The 16,316-nt window shown below is 52.6% G+C and overlaps 1 pseudogene; it reads right to left on the bottom strand.

Annotated features, from left to right (window-relative positions):
* Positions 1-16,316, bottom strand: part of LOC144248770 (uncharacterized) — an 89,859-nt pseudogene that overhangs the window by 46,161 nt on the left and 27,382 nt on the right.

The following is a 16,316-nucleotide window of genomic DNA, read 5'->3' as shown; positions in this document are numbered from 1 at the left end:
TTGAGACAAACAAGGTCTTAAGTAGCTCAGGCTTTTCCTTATCTTTAGTTCTTATATTCTCCACTGCATCCACTAAAGAATAGTGGAGGTTCTCTTTATCCTATGTTTTGCTATTAATTTACTTATAGAAACATTTTCTATTATTTTTCACAGAAGTGGCCAGGTTAAGTTTTAATTGAGATTTCACCTCTCAACTTCTCTTTCTCCGTGACCTAACAAGGTCCTTAAACACTTCCTAAGTTGCCTGAATTTCGGTCCAAAGTTGATGCACCCTCTTCTTTCCCTTGACTTCCCACAAAAGCTCCATGGGCAGCCATGACAGTCATTTTCCTCATCAGCTCATCTTTTGCCACACCAGGACAGGCTGCTCCTTCCCCTTTAAGATTACTTTCTTGAAATGTGTCCATCCTCCCTGGATGTTTCCCTTAAAAAAAATCAGTACCTGATTTTGTACTCCCTAAATCTGCATCCTAAATAGGCCAAAATCTGCCCTTCCTCATTCCAGCGTGGAAGTTTTGTTGCTGCCCCTCCTTCTGTCACAGATCATTGAAAACTTGATTATTTCATGGTCAGTGTGCCCCAGGCAGCCTCCGACCCCCACATCTGCCACCAGCCCTTCTCTGTTTGTGAGCAGCAGGAGACAGAGCTTTCCTTGGGAGTGGAGTGTTACCAAAAATTCGCTAAAACAAAAAACTCCTTAACACCAGTGCAGCATTAAGAAGCAGCATTCTTTATTCAGCCGGATGCACGGGGGATAGCTCCTCCCAAAGTCGAGCATGCTGAGTACAGGAAAGTTTCTGTTCTTGTTCTGTATTTTGCACACATATCCATTGATTGTCCCGGACTAAACACACATCTGATAATCATTTCCTCAGAATCATTAACATATTTCCCCTCCCCTTTACCCATGTGTTCTTCTGTCCTGGGGGTCTCTCTGGTTATCCCTGATGGTCATCTGTCTTAGTTCGACAAGACAGGAGTCTGTGAAAGAGGGCAAAGCCTCCTGTGCAATGGAGAACGGCAAACCCCCCTCCCTCTGAATTACCAGGATCTTTAAATTAAAAGGCTCTCAGGCAAAGATATGGGAATGGGAGTAACAATTCTTTACTAGGAGAAAACTAGACAACAATTTAAAAAGGCAAATGCAATCGGTACAAACAAAACCAGTGAAAAAGTCCAGAACCTGAGGAGTCGGGGTGCCAGTATCAGTTCTGCTGGGACAATTGCTCCCCTTGCAGTGGTTGATGAACTGCAGCTGCAGTGGTGATCTTTAGAAGGGTATGGTTTTCCTCTGAAGATCTGGTGGCAGTGGGGCCGGTCTTCCTCTGCGCCGGGGTTGCCTCTGAGCTCCGCTGCCGTCGCCTCAGCGCGCGCCGGCTGCTTCGCTGCGAGTGCCCCCGAAGAGAGCTGCTTCTCTGGGAATCCCGCGAAGAGAGAGAGAGCGAGCTGCTTCTCTCCCTAAAAGCTACCCCTTTATACCATAATAGAGTGCTTGGCTTCCCCCTCTGGGTGGGACCCCTCACGGTGTTACATTTACCAGCCCGGCAGTGAGTCAGTCAATAGTGTATAAACAAACCATTGCCTCTACGGGGCAAACCATTGTCTCAGAGAGAGATAACAAAACCTGTCCGACAGGTTTGCCTTCAACAGATGGCAAATAGAATACAAGCTTATTTTACAACCCAGGACAGTCATGGACCCCAATATTCCCGTGGGCCTGGCTGAGCTGGCAGGACACTGAGGCTTGTGAACTTCCAGTTCCCCTTCTCCCACAATGGGCTTTGTGTGGTTTCCATAGGCCTGGGGTTTTGGAGAACAAGCTCCAGGTGTCAGCTCACCTGGTGGAGATAATTTATCATCTAGTCACATGAGGTCAGAGAGTGATCTATGACATCACATGGGTGATCTATGACAGAATGGTCCATGACATCATAGAGTGGCTTATGTGAGGCCATCAAGGGGTTATGACATCATAGGCCATCCTTGGGACAACTCAGAACAGGGATCTGAAATCCCAGAACAGACTATGGGGTCACAGGTTTGTCTGTGACATCAGAGACCAGGTGTGTGACATTAGACATTGGGTTGTGACATCTCAGACCAGGCTGTGACTTCACAGAGGGGCTGTGTGACATCCCAGAGGGGCTGTGTGACATCCCAGGAGGGCTCTGTGAGGTCACTGGGTTGGTCACTCCACCCCAGCTCCCCCTCACAGTTTCTCCCAACAAGTCCAATGCTGTTCACGCCCAGCAGGGTCCCTATCCCCCAGTGTCCCCCCAGTCCCCCTGGAGCCACAGCCTCCACCAAAGGATGTTCCACAGGGTCCACCCCAGAGCTTGACATGGGGAAAAGGGGCCAGGGCTGTGTGCCCAGGACATCAAGGACGTAGATTATCCAGGTCCCCGTGGCCTGGGTTGGGTTCCCCAGGGCAGGAAAGATGCCTGGCAGCTGGAGCAGGATTAGGGAAGGGCCTCCAAGGTGGGGCTGGAGCCCTTGGGCTGTGAGCAGAGGCTGAGGGAGCTGGGCTTGTCCAGACTGAGCAGGAAAGGCTGAGGGGCTCCTCATCCCAGCCTGGCAGTGCCAGCGAGGAGGGGATGGAGAACACAGAGCCAGGCTCTTCACCAGGGGCCTGGTGGGAGACAGAAGCCAATGGGTGGAAGGGGAAAGAGGGGAGATCAGGGCAGGAGATGTAATGAGTCAGGCTGATTTCAGCATTTCCTCAGCACCAAAAGCAGCCTGACCTCCCTTCTCCATCCACCACTGACAGCTTTGCAATTCAGTTATTGTTTGAGCTGTTTTGCCCACACTCCTGTCCAAGATCAATTTTAGCATGTAAATCACTAGTGGATGGTGGACTCACCAGACACTGCTGGGATGTTGCACATAGCTCAGGGAAGAGCATGATTGTTATTAAATTGTGTCCTGTTCAACCATGGTCTGCTGGCCATGAAGAGAAACTTTCTGTGCCTCTGAGTCTCACCAGTTCCTGACCCCCAAATGACACAAACCTCATGAGTTGTGGTTCCCACTCCAGTGGTGGCACATGGAGCTCCCTCCATCCCCAGAGCAGAGCTCCCTTGTCCCAGAAAGTCCCTGGCAATGCAGGGATGAAGGAAACAGAACAGGCTGTGGGGATCAGGGGCAGAACACGGCCAGGGATTTGGGGTGGTTGTGAGCCCAGGGCAGGACCCGGCCCTTGGCCTTGGTGAACCTCATCCCATTGTCCTGGGCCCATGGCTCCAGCCTGTCCAGATCCCTCTGCAGAGCTTCCTGCCCTCCAGCACAGCCACACTCCCACCCAGCCTGGGCTCACATGGAACTGCCTGAGGGTGCCCTCGATGGCCTCATCCAGATCAGCAATAAAGAGATTTCACTGACCTGGCCCCAGTCCTGAGCCCTGGGGACACCCCTGGATGTGACTCCATTCCTCAGCTGCTCTGAGTGCCAGGGCTTGGATGAGGGAAACGGTGGGGAGGGGGTGGGAACAAAGTGTTATTGATTGTCAGCCATGAAGGGTGTTGATTTCCATATCTGTTCAGATTGCATTAGAAGTGCATTAGGGTGTCAATATGAAGTGGACATTGCTGATATCAATTAATAAACAGGAAAAGAAAAAACGACAAAACAATTCTCTCTTTGTGAGACCCCTGGGCTTCCTCTGGGGTCTCATGTGGTGGTGAAATTTCTCCTCCAACCCGTGCTTCCAAAGAAAAACTGTGGAGGCTCTTGTTGTTCGATCTCAAGGCAGATTATTGTTAGTTATCTAAAAGATTGTCTTCTCAGGCTGTGGCTGCTTGGTCAGTGGCCCAGGCAGAGGCACACAAACACCCTGACATCCTCTCTGTCTGCTGTCTTCTTCTTTTTTCCCCCCGCCCAGGGCTGCTGCTATCTTTTATATGATATATTACATATTAGAGTTTATAGTTTTCCCCGAATACCTACTACCTATATTACAAAGTGCTTTTCTACTCTAAACCAATCTGTGAATGCCAACATCACCAAGAACATGGAGGCAAGGAAAAAGAAGGAGGAGGAACAGGATCAGCCCACTTTTCTCCATCTTAGAACTTCTGACCCCCATGTACAAAGTAAAAACCCCCCTGTACAGGTGCTAAAACCAACCTGTACAATACTAAAAAAATTTCCCCTCTGTTTTGTAACTACTTTTACTATATTATCTAACGCTTTGTGACTGCTTGTTCCACCTCCGAAGTTGGTAACTCATTCCATGGCTCAAACTCAAAATCACAGTTGTTTCCACCTGCCTGCTAGGGTCTAAAATGCTTCTGACAAAGGCCTGTAAGCTCTAAAAATGTCTGAGAGATATTTGGAGCTCCAGCATCTCTTCATTGTTTTCAATACAGTATATTCACTTCGGAAATCAATTTAATTAACCACAGAAGAATTGAAAACATAAATGATTCCCATGGGTTTCTCTTGTTTGTGCATTTTCTACAAATGTTTATGAGCTTTTCTGACTGAATTCCTGAACTGAAGAGCTCAAGAAAGAAGAGGCCTCTGGAGTTGGAAAATTCATCAGAAACCTCCAAGTGGCTGAGGATGCATCCCCATCAGAGCAGCAATGAGCAGAAATGGGCACAGCTCTGTGGCTGCCCCAGCTCTGGGATGGGCCCTGGGCCTGGAGCAGGAGCAGCTCTGGAGGGCCCCAGGGCCGGGGCTCTTGTGCTGGCCTGGGCAGATGGGATGGCAGGAGGGGCTGCAGAGCTCTCAGCACCTCAGGCAGAGGGGAGCAGGGCAGCCAGGGAGCTCCTTTGGCCTTGGCCAAGCCCCTTCCCCCATGGTGGGGCTGAGTCCTGGCTGAGCTGCAGCTGCTGCTGTGCCCTTGGCAGGGGCTGAGGCCGTGGGGCAGTGCCCAGAGCAGCCTGGGCTGAGCAGAGCTGTGGGGCCAGAGCCGGCTGGGCTGTGCTGGGGAGAGGCCCTTGGTGCTGCCCAGAGCTCAGGGCAGCTGGCAGAGCTGGCAGGGAGCTGGGCTGGGCTGGGAGAGCCTGGCACAGAAACCATCAGTGTCCATCTCAGCCTGGCTGAGCGGGCAGGGGCAGGATTCAGCCCAGGCCTTGTGGGGCAGGGCCAGCGCCTGGGCAGGCATTGAAAACAAGCAAGAGCCCGAGAGAGGAGGCTGCTCTGTGCCCTTGGGGCATGGGCAGAGCAGGGAGGGGCCCAGGACATTTGTCAGCACCAGCCTCTGTCTGTGCCAGCCCTGGGCAGCCCTGGCCACTGAGCCCAGCTCTGCCCTGGGCTGAGTTTGGCTGTGGCCCAGCTCCATCCTCCTGCGGGGCTCAGGGCCTGTTCCCGGCCATGGCCAGCCCTGGCCGCCTCTCTGCTGGCCCTGAGGCCGGCAGAGCCCGGGCAGGGCTGTCTGTGCAGCCCCACAGGTGCCACGGGCTCGGCAGGAGCTGGCAGAGGCTGCCCAGCAGGGAGGCCATGGGGCACAGAGCCCCAAGGCTGCCCAGGGCCCCACGGCACAGGGGCCGTTCCCAGCCCCAATGCTCCTGTCCTGGGCTGGGCTGCACAGGGGCTGTGGCACCATGGCTGGGCCAGCACAGGGCCACAGAGGGGCCACGCAGCCGCTGCCGGGGCTGGCAGCAAGGCCGGGCACAGACAAGGAATTGCTGAGCATGGCCTGTGCTGGCCAGGGCTGCCTGTGCCCAAGGCAGAGCTCAGCTGCCCTTGGGGCTGCAGGAACACTCAGGAGCCCAAAGAGCCTCCATGGCTGTGCTGGAGACCAAGGCTGGAGCAGGGAAATGCAGGGCTGCTGCGCCATGGGGAGGCCATGGAATTCCAGCTCACACCTCAGCTCTCTGATGGTCCCGACACCGTGCTGGGCCCTGTTCCAGACTGGAGCAGAGCAGATGTTGATGGCACAGGAGCACTGTGGGGCTGGCAGGGACCTGCAGCTTGCAAGGTGCTCTGCTCTCCCTCAGCTCCTCTCTGAGAGATCCAATCCCAGCTCGGCACCTCAGGGCACAAGTGGCACTGTCTGTTCATGGGCACACAGCTGATGTCTGCCTGGAAAGGGGCACCAGTTTTAATATTTGTACATTTTGTGTTATACAAGGACATTTTTATTATCTGGGTCACATCACTGATTTTAAGGAAGACCAAAGTTTTCCCTTCAGGAACAGAAATTTCCTGGAAGCATGCTGATCGGTGAAGGAACAGAAATACTGAACTTCCTGTCTACTTGAGTCACCAATATTTTGTTTATTACATCATCTCCCTCTTCCTTCAGGTGTTTCCCACTCTCCTTTTAAAATGGCCATGTCTAAGGACATCTCTTCACTAGATCAGCTGGATCTATGTACTTCCTGTTACTCCCAGATTTCTTCCTCTAGGTGCTCTCTGGTCATTGGAGGGCCTCTCAACTGATTGGTTACATGCTGTGAGCTTGAAAGTTTCTTTTCAAAGTTCAAATAAATATCACATTAGTCAACATCTTACTTAGATTTATATCTATCACAGAATTACATTTTCTTATATCTCTGTCTAAAACTGTTCCTGTACAGAAATCCCTTGGGGATGGGGACATGTCAGATGCTGGGACATCACAGAGAGCTGAGGGAAGAGCTGTGATGGTTATTAAACTGTCAAATATTCAACATATGTTTGTTGGCAAGAAACCTTTCTGTGCCTCTGAGTGTCACCATCCCTGAGCCCAAAGGACACAAACCTGATGAGTTGTGGTTCCCACTGCAGGGGCTGCACTTGGACCTTGGCTCTGCACAGGAGAGCTCTTCATCCACTTTCCCTCTTTTCCTCCCTCTGGGCATGGAGGGAGCTCCTGACTTCAGCCTGTGACTCATGTGTGCAAAGAGCAAATCTGGGCAGAATCGGGGCAGGGAGGGTTTGGGGAGACCTTGGGATGTGCTGGGCACAGAAGGTGTTTTCCATTGCTCTGAGACTGTCTGCTTGTGCACAGTGGATTTAATAGCCAGCACAGGAATGACTTTTGCATTGGATGGAGCTGTGCCTTCCCTTGGCTTTGTTGGCTGGCAATAAATGAACATCCCTCTGTGTCTCGGGCAGCTTCTTCTCCAAGGAAAGCAGGTGGGAGTTGGAGCCAAGGAGCTGAAAGCTGCAGGTGCAGCCTGGGCTGGAGGGAGCTCAGATTTGCACAAGGCTTCTCTGAGTGCCAGGGCTTAAATGGGGGAAATGGCAGGGTGGGGGTAGGGACAGAGTCTGATGGATTGTCAGCCACAAAGGGTCTTGATTCAGCTTCACCAAATTTAGGCCTGTTCTATTTTAAGTTAATCAAAATGTTCAAGAGGAGAGAAGTAGAAGATGAAGACACAGAAAGAGAGAAAGACAGAATAGATACAGGGAAGCACACAAAGGTACCAGCTCTTTGATTACAGTGGTGTTCAGCTGGAAATTCCAAGAGGAGGTAAGGTCAAGCTGTGTGCTTGCCTTGTGGTCAGCCATCAATACCCCTTGATCTTCCTGGGCCCTTCCCCCAGGTGGGACTTGGGGTCATTTTGTCACTCAGGAGCTGGGCTGGGAGCTCCAGAGGTGGCTGTGGAGCATTGCCTGTGCTGTTCCAGGGACTGGAAGACACTGCTGGGCTGGGATAGAGGCTCTGGGGGGATTGGGGTTCCTGGGCAGTGCTGGGGTTCCAGGGCAGGGCAGGGCTGGACCTGTCCCTTCCTCCCCCACATATGAAATGTTTCCAGACAACAATCTCCCCCAGTCTGTCACAACAGTCAACATTGGTGGTGAAATCCCAATATGGCCATGGGCACCTGGCTGAGAAGGACAGTTCTTCTCCATAGGAAGGAAAGCACAGAGCCCCAGTGTTTGGAAGGCAAGTGAGAGCCTCATTAGGCCAAGGCCAGCTAGACTTTTCAGGAATGGCAGATTTTGTCTGGGGGCAGTCTTTGGATATAGGGAATTTTGGAGACAATCCCAATTTCATCCATGGGCACCTGGAGAAGCAGGACAGTTCTTTCCCAAAGGAAAGAAAGCATGGAGCCTTCCCCAGTGTTTTGGGGACTGATAAGCAGTGACCCTTACCAAACGACTGCCTGCCACATTTGTCCTGGCAATATGTCCATGGGAACAATCCCTGGATATAAGGAAATGGAGGTGAAATCCCAATTCAGGCCATGTGTGCCTAGAGGAGAAGGAGAGTTCTTTTCTATAGGAAGGAAAGCCCCGAGCCCCAGTGTTTCAATAGCAGATGGGAAGAGACCCTCCAGGTGCCAAGCTGTCAGGCAGCCCCTGGAGGCCAAACCAGCCAGACCTGTTCCATGTTCCCTTGGTTCCTTGGGGCCCCGCAGTGTCCCAGTGGTCTCCGTGGTTCCCCAGGCCCCACAATGACATGGGACTCCTCTGTTCCATGAGGCCACAATGTCACAATGGATCTTTGGGCCCTGGGGTTTGTGGTGTCACAATGGTCTCCTTTGGCTCCACAGTGTCACAATGGAACACTGATGACACGAGGCCCTGCAATGTCACAATGGACCTTTGGTTCCCTGCAGCCCTGCAGTGCCACAAAGGCCTCTTGGTTTCACGAGGCCCCACAGTGTCACAATGGTCCCCTTGGTTCTGTGGGGACCCCCAGGGTCACAGTGGTCACACTGGTGCCATGAGGCCTCACAGTTCACAATGCTGTGCTTATTCCATGGGGCCTCATAGTGTCCCAATCCTCTCCATGATCCCATGAGTTGCCTCAGTGTCACAATGGTCTCCTTGGTTCCATGGTGCCTCACAGTGTCACAATGGCCCCGTGTTTCCATGAGGCTGTGAAGTCTCTTCATGGTGTCTCCGTGACTCCATGAGGCCTTCCAGTGTCACAATGGACTTTTGGCTCCCTGGGGTCACGCAGTGTCACAATGGTCCCTTAGTCCCATGAAACCTCAAAGTGTCATAATGGTCTCCACAGTTCCATGAGGCCACACAGTGTCACAATGGACCCTTGGTTTGATGGGGCCTCTCAGCGTCACAATGATCCCTACATTCCATGGAGCCACACAGGGTCACAATGGCCCCTTGGTTCCATGGTGCCCCACAGGGTCACAATGGCCTTGTTGTGGCGCGGCATGCGCTCCTCTCGCCACGGCACCCCGAGCGGTGCCATGCTGGGCGGTGAGGGAAGAGAACGGGCGGCCGCTTCCCCCTGCAAGCTCTGCAGTTCAGTTCGTGGCGCGCGGGGACAGACGAAGGCGGCACGGGACTTGGGGGGTGAACAGGATGGTTTTATTCAGTGAGCCCCAAGACCCCCTCGGGGGCGGGAGCAGAGGTTTTATACAGAACTCAGGAGGAGGGGTGTAGGAACAGTAACCACTAAGGGAATAGCAGGGGAGGAGTTTAGGGCAGAACTAACATATCACAAACCTATCAGGGGAAACAGGGGAGTGGAATAGTACAAATGGATCAATAGAGTGTTGAGCCTCACTAAATAGACAGGGAATGGTCTGGAAGCTGAGGAAGGGGCTAGGATGAATGACAGGGAAGGTTCCAGGGAAAGGGGCAGGGAAAGGGAGGATTGGCAACTTGGAGATGAAGGGGTTAGGGGAGAGCTAGGGAAGACTGACACTGGGGAGAGGAGGAGATTAGGGATGGGGGGGAAAACAGATAGTAAACAAATATCAAATTAAAGAAAAACACACCACCGCAATGGCCTCTTGGTTCCATGGTGCCCCACAGTGTCACAATGGTCCCTTGGTTCCATGGTTCCTGTGCTGGTGCATTCCCCCCTCCCCTTCTCAGGCCGCCCTGCCAGATGAGAAATGCTCGCTGGGCCTCAGCCTTGGCCAGCAGCCCCTGGGCTCAGCTCCTCTGGAGCTCAGCACAAACACGCTCTGCTCCAGGCACTGCTGCTGCCCAGCCAGCTCCTGGCTGCTTTAGGAGCAGCCCTGGGAACTGTTTGTGTTCCCTCAGTGGCACAACATCCCTGTTCTCAGCCTGCCAAAGAAAGCTGCTGATGCCAAGTGCGGCCAGGGTGAAACATGGGTGGGACTGCAGCCCCTCTCTTGGGGCCCTACAAACAGCGCTCCAAAAGGAGCCTTGGAGCTCTCCTGGGCCAGCAACTCCCTCTGAGTGGGGCCTCTCCGAGCCGGGAACTCTCCCGTTTGCTGCACTCAGGGATCCCCAACAACGAGGGAGCCTGGGCCGATCCCCCCACTCCTCCAGGCTCAACCCTTCCCTGCTGGGGAGATGCCAAAGCATCCCCAGGGAGCATTTCCCTTTGCTCAGGGGAATTTCTCACAGGTGCCTTGCACTGACTCTCTGTGTCTGTGTGTACACAGGAGTGCCTGTGCTGGGGAAATGTGGCAGGAATGCTGCTCCCTGAGGGGTCTGACTGCCTTGGATAGCAGAGCCAGTCAGGCCTGTAGGTAAGGCTAAATCACGAGGTCTAAGCTAAGTTAAACGCTGCTAAGAGTTGTTCTTTTGCTAAGTTCATATGTTTAATATAAGTTATATGTTAAGTTAAATATTGTTAAATGTTATTCCTGTTTTAAATTGCATAGTTATAGGTTATAAGTTAGGTTAAATACTGTTAAGCTCTGTTCTTTTGCTAAATTGTTAAGTTTAATGTAGAAATTAAGGTAAAGGTATAAGGTAATTCCTATTAGGTTTTAGGTCTGTTAAGGTTTTGGGCCATATTCCTTTTATCCTTGCCCTCATTTTTTTTGTGTCACACACACAGGAACAGCTCTCAATTCATTTCTGGTTTGATTGCCTGGATTTTGTTTGGTTTTGTTGTTGCTTTGTTTCCTTGCTGTGGCTGAAGTGCCCAGTCAGGAGTAGAGTGACTCTTGCCAAGGAACTTTGTGCTGCTGTCACTTTAATATTAAATCTGGTTTTTGCTGGGGATTTTTTCAGCGCTCTCAAGCCCTCGTTGGTCACAGGGTGAAGGAGCCCTGGCCCAGGCTCTGGCCCTGAGGGACACGGGGACGCTGCCGGGGGGTCCCTGTCCCCCTGTCCCACCCCCCATGGCTCCTGCCCCGGTCCCCATGTCAGGCTCTGGGGTCGATCCCATGGAACATCCTCTGGGGGAGGCTGCGGCGCCAGGGGCAGGGGGACTTGGGGGGACAGGGGACCCCGCTTTGCATGAGCAGTGTTGGACTTCTCTGGGGGAACTGGGAGGGGGGCTGGGGCAGAGTGACCTCCCCAGTGACCTCACACAGCCTCTCAGATGTCACATAGCCATCTCTGTGATGTCACACAGCCCAGTCTGTAATGTCATACAGGCCCTGTGATGCTGCGCAGTTCTGTCACCATCCCAGCAGTGGCCTCTCCCTCCTGCCCCGTCCCTCAGCCAGTGCCACTCTTGGGGCTCTGGGCTATGGCTTCTTCTCCCTGGGCATCCCCTGCTGCCCGCCCTGGTTTTCCCGAGGAGCTGCTGCCCCTGAGCCAGAGGCTCTGCTCTGCTGCCCTGGGTACCCCGGGGCTCCCAAAACACCCCACGGCTAGGCTGGGCCCAGAGTGTCACAATGTCCCCTTGGATCCATCAGGCCCCGCAGTGTCACAATGCTCCCTGCGCTCTCTGAGGCCCCACATCACCCAGCCCAGGCCATTGCTGTGGTTCCAGTCCCTCCCAGTATGATCCCAGTGATTCCCAGTCTCTCTCAGTATATCCCACTTGATCCCAGCATGCTCTCAGTCACACCCACTTCCTCCCAGTTGCTTCCAGCATAATTCCAGTTGCCCAGAACCACTTCTAGCCACCCTCAGTGCAGCACCAGTTGCTCCCAGGATATCCCAGTTGCACCGACCATGGTCCAAACTGCCCTCAGAATGTTCCTGGTCACTCCCAGTATGATCCCAGTCCCCCTCGGTGTTGTTCCAGTTCTACCCAGTATGTTCCCAGTTGCACCTAGTCACCCCTAGTACAGTCCCGCTCACTGCCAGTATGACCTCAGTGGCCCCCATTACAGACACAGTCACTCGCAGTTGCCCTCACTTGCCCCCAAAAGGGTCCCAGCTGTTCCCAGTGTTGTCCCCTCCAGTATGGTGCCAGGCACTTCCAGTATATTCCAACTGCCCCCAGCATGCTCGATCCCAGTCACCCCAGAGTCCCCAGTATGGTTCCAGTTGCCCCCAGGATGACCTCACTCATTCCCAGTATATCCCAGTTACCTCCAGCAGGCCCCCAAACCCCCTCCCAGCACCACAAATGGCCCCAAGAGCCACAACAGCCTCTCTCAGTCCAACCAGGAGTCCCTAAAACCCCTCCCAGCCCTCCATGGAGTTGAGCGGGAAAGGTTGGTGGACAGGAACATCCCCAGCAAGGGTCAGCTAGGACACTTCAGCAGCAATTTGGGCATTTTGTGGGGAACACTTGGACTGGGCAGACGCAGGCCAGGGACTGGGACAGACAGCCGGAATTCCTGGAGAACAGATGAGGTTAGATGGACCCGTTCTGCTGGAACAACTACAAGAACATGGCCATGTCCCTTGGCTTGGATGGTCCCAGAAGAACCAAATCCTCCCCTTAACCTCAAATTCACATTCAAATCCCAGTAAAATGATTCAGCTTTAGATCTCTTTTATTGATTTCTTTATTTTTACCCCAATTCTAGGTGTTCTGATGGGATAAACAAGGAGATTATTCAGGTGGGAAAAGATCTCCATGATCATCCATTATTGCTTGATGCCACCAGAAGAAAAAGTGACACAGCAGGTAAGAATTTCTTGGGCTTTAAAGTCAAAGAAACAGCTCTTCCCAATTAATTTTCAATGTTCATCAGAGTCCCGATGGATTTTCCTGGTCTGTGTTCATCCAGGTGTCTATGGGCATCCAGGAGGATTTGAAGACCACTTTCCAGGTGTCTTCTCATCAGAGATCACAAGGAATGTGGGTCACCAGGGCTCTGACCAACATGGGTCTTCTAAAGGGGGATGGAGTGGGAGCAGCGCATGAAGCTCTTCCTGCAGTCGGGGCAGTGACAGGGCTTCCCTTACCTGTGCCTAAGTTGGTGTCGAGTCAAGTGAAAGCTCCTGGAGAAGCTCTTCCCACACAGGGGACACTCATAGGGCCTCTGCCTGGTGTGGATGTGCCGGTGCCGGACAAGGTGGGAGTTTTGCTTGAAGCCCCTCCTGCAGTCGGGGCAGCGGAAGGGCCTCTCCCCGTTGTGAATCCGCTGGTGCTTGCAGAGATCAGAGCTCCACCTAAACCTCTTCTGACACTCGGGACACTCATAGGGCCTCTCCCCAGTGTGGATGCGTTGGTGGATGATGAGTTCTGAGCTCCAGCCGAAGCCCTTCCCACACTCCCCACACTTGTAGGGCCATTCCCCGGTGTGGATCATCTGGTGGCGGATCAGGTGGGATTTCCGCCTGAAGCTCTTCCCACACTCCGAGCACTTGTAGGGCTTCTCCCCATCATGAAGCTGCTCATGGACCACCAGCTCTGAGCTCTGGCTGAAGCTCTGCCCACCTTCCTGACACTGGGTGTGTCTTTCCTCCTCAGATGACCTTGGGCTGGTTTTGCAGCCCCTCCTCCTGCGGGATCTCTGGGGCTTTTCCTCCCCGTTGGGTTCCTGTGCTATGGAGCCAGTCAAAATGGCCTCTTCCATGAGGTTCTGATGCGGGGATTTGTCCTTCCTGGTCTCCATCTGCAGCTCCTGCTCTGGGGGAGGAAGGACAAGGAGAGGATGGGATTTGCCAGAGGGAAGGGCAGGGAGATTCCCCCAGTGCATCCCCGGCAGGAGGACACCGGTAGCGGGGCTGTCCTGCAGCTGGGGGCCAGGCTGGGCTGGGAGATGGAGCAGGAGAGAGGGGGAAAGGGGCACTGACTTCCTCCTCACCTGCCTGGGCATCCCAGGGCATCTTCCTCTTCCTCGCAGCCTCCTCCTCCATCTGGAAGATATTTGGAGATGGGAAATCCTGTTTTGAAAGGAAAACAAGGGATGAGCACAGTGAGTTTTGTACTGGTTTCAAAGCAAACCTGGGAGAGAGTCTAAGCCAGAAGGACAATTTAATAGGAAAATTAAGATCAAAGCTATGATTCAGAAAGACTGGTTTAAACTCACAGAGTCAGGATATAACCTGACACCCTGATAATCAGGGTGGTGGTAGCAGGCTGATGAAATGGTGGCTGCAGTCCGGCTGGAGTGATGAACATGATTCTGTCAAAGCGGTGATCCTGTAGAAGGGTCTGGTCTTCCTCTGAAGGTCCAGTGGTGCTTATGGAGCTCTTGTCCTCTGGGAATGCAGCAGGCAAGGTGATCGTGGTGTTGCAAGGGTGAGATTATATCCAGGTAGGAATGCTTGGTTCCTCCCCCTGGGCGGAGCATCCCACAATGGGATGATGGAATTTTATCAGTGCTGCAGTGACACTCAATGGCCCATTAAGAGAAGATGGCCCCTGGAGGGCGTTATCAGGGCTGAGCCATGGAAGAGATAAAGAACACTGCCCCACCTGTTGATAACAGTTTTTGGAGATGGGGACTGAAAACACTTTTGGTTACATCTGACATTGTAACCTGAAACAGTGAGGCAATCCCTGCTCGGGGTGGGGGGTGAACACCACCCCCCTTACCCAAACTGGCTCAGGTGTAAAACCCCCACCCTGGGAAGGCCACGCACACAGGGGACAATGTCACACTTGCCCTGCCCCAGGGGAGATCTCTGTTCCTGTCAGTCCCTTGCTCTCTCCCCTTTTCTCTTTCTTTCCATCTCTCTCTCTACCTCACATTTACTGTCAATAAAATCCACTTTGGATTTTGTCTCCTTAGCAGCTTAATTGCGGCAGAGGCATGCATCTCTCCAACAATTTTGTTAACCAGATTGTGACATTATTTTTGCACAGTGAGTTCAGGGCACTGTTGTCTGACCCCAAGCGTGTTTGACAGCAGCGTGGTTCCCTCCTCTGAGAAGGTTTTGCCTCTTTCTGGAGGATCTCTTGGAAACTTGGATGCAGCTTCTTCTGAGTGACTTTTGGGAGAACTTATGAGGAAAATGGCTGTTGTAGGTGGCCAGTGTAGAGAAAATATTTTGTTTTCCTTATTTGAAAAGTCTGTTAAAATCACTGGAAGAAAGGGATAAAATCATACCAGCAAGACTGGCAAGGATCATTCACCACGCAGTGAGGAACAAAAGGTTACTAACGTCCCACAAGAAGTCCTGCTAAAGTAGCTAAATGCCAAATAACTCCTGAATACACAAGCTTTGGGGCTTTGCCAAATGTGAGAATCATTTTCTCTTGCTACCTGTCTCCTTTGTGACAGCTGCACTGAGCTTTCCCTCCCTTTTAATAACCTGTATTGGGCTAAATGTCCACTTTTATCACAACCTGCCAGCAGCTGAGCTGGAGTTGTGCTGGAAGTGGTGAAATTTGAAATTGCCACAGAATTGCTTCTGTTGTCAGTTTATTAATGTTTGGGATTTGTTTGCATTTTCATCACAAGTGACTTGTGGGAAGAGCAAATATTCCTCAAGGCATTTTTTGTAGGGTTAAGTTTGATTTCTGGCAAGTTTGTTTAACCTGGTCCCCAGGGGATGCTCGAGTGGTCTCTGTGCTTCTCACCCTGGGGGATGCTTGGGAGGGGCTTGGATGGGTTGTCCCTTTCCCTGTCACTCCAGGCCATTCCCCAGGGGTGTCCCTGGCCCTGTTACCCCAGGGCATTCCCTGAGGGGTTGTCCTCATCTCTTTCACCCCAGGCTATTCCACAGGGGCTGTCCCTGTCCCTATCCCTGTTACCCCAGGCCATTCCTGAGGAGGTGTCTCTCTCCCCGTCACCCCAAGCCATTCCCCAGGGGGTCTCCATCATTCTCACCCCTGTGCCAGGGGAGTGCTCTGTCCCTCTCAGCCAAGATGTGCTTGGGCGTTGAAACAGGGTATTTTACAGGTTAAATTTAACAGGGTAGAAATCCATTTGGATTTAGGTGAAATGTGCTGTTTTGAAGTATTAGCAGCTTGCTAACATAGGTAAAATGTGCTGTTTAGTCTGCTAGCTCTGCTGCTGAAACGCAGATAGAAAATCAATCCCCACAAATCCTGTAAGGAGTTGCAGAGATGGTATGTTTATTGCAGCGCTGGACGCATGTGGGGATCGTTCCCCTTCAAAGGACATCAGCACCCTGTGTAAGAGACGGTCCCAACTTCCCCTCATTTTTGCCTCATGTTTGCCGCAATGGCAGAGACTGAGATCATGGACACCCTGATTGGAGTTCCGGCTTGGAGAGGTTATTTTTGCAGGTGTATTTGCTGTACCACCACAGACCACTGCTTCGAGCAGGGCCTGGCAAGGACCTGGCAAGGAGTGGCTTGTTCTACGCGCTCATACCGGCTTCATGATACCTGCTGAACCCACGGATTTTCCCACCTCTTGGCCAAATGAACTTTGGGGTAA

The sequence above is a fragment of the Lonchura striata genome, chromosome 36 (assembly GCF_050655825.1).
Source record: "Lonchura striata isolate lonStrDom1 chromosome 36, ASM5065582v1, whole genome shotgun sequence".
NCBI lineage: Eukaryota > Metazoa > Chordata > Aves > Passeriformes > Estrildidae > Lonchura > Lonchura striata.
This window is presented reverse-complemented; position numbering and strand designations above follow the sequence as displayed.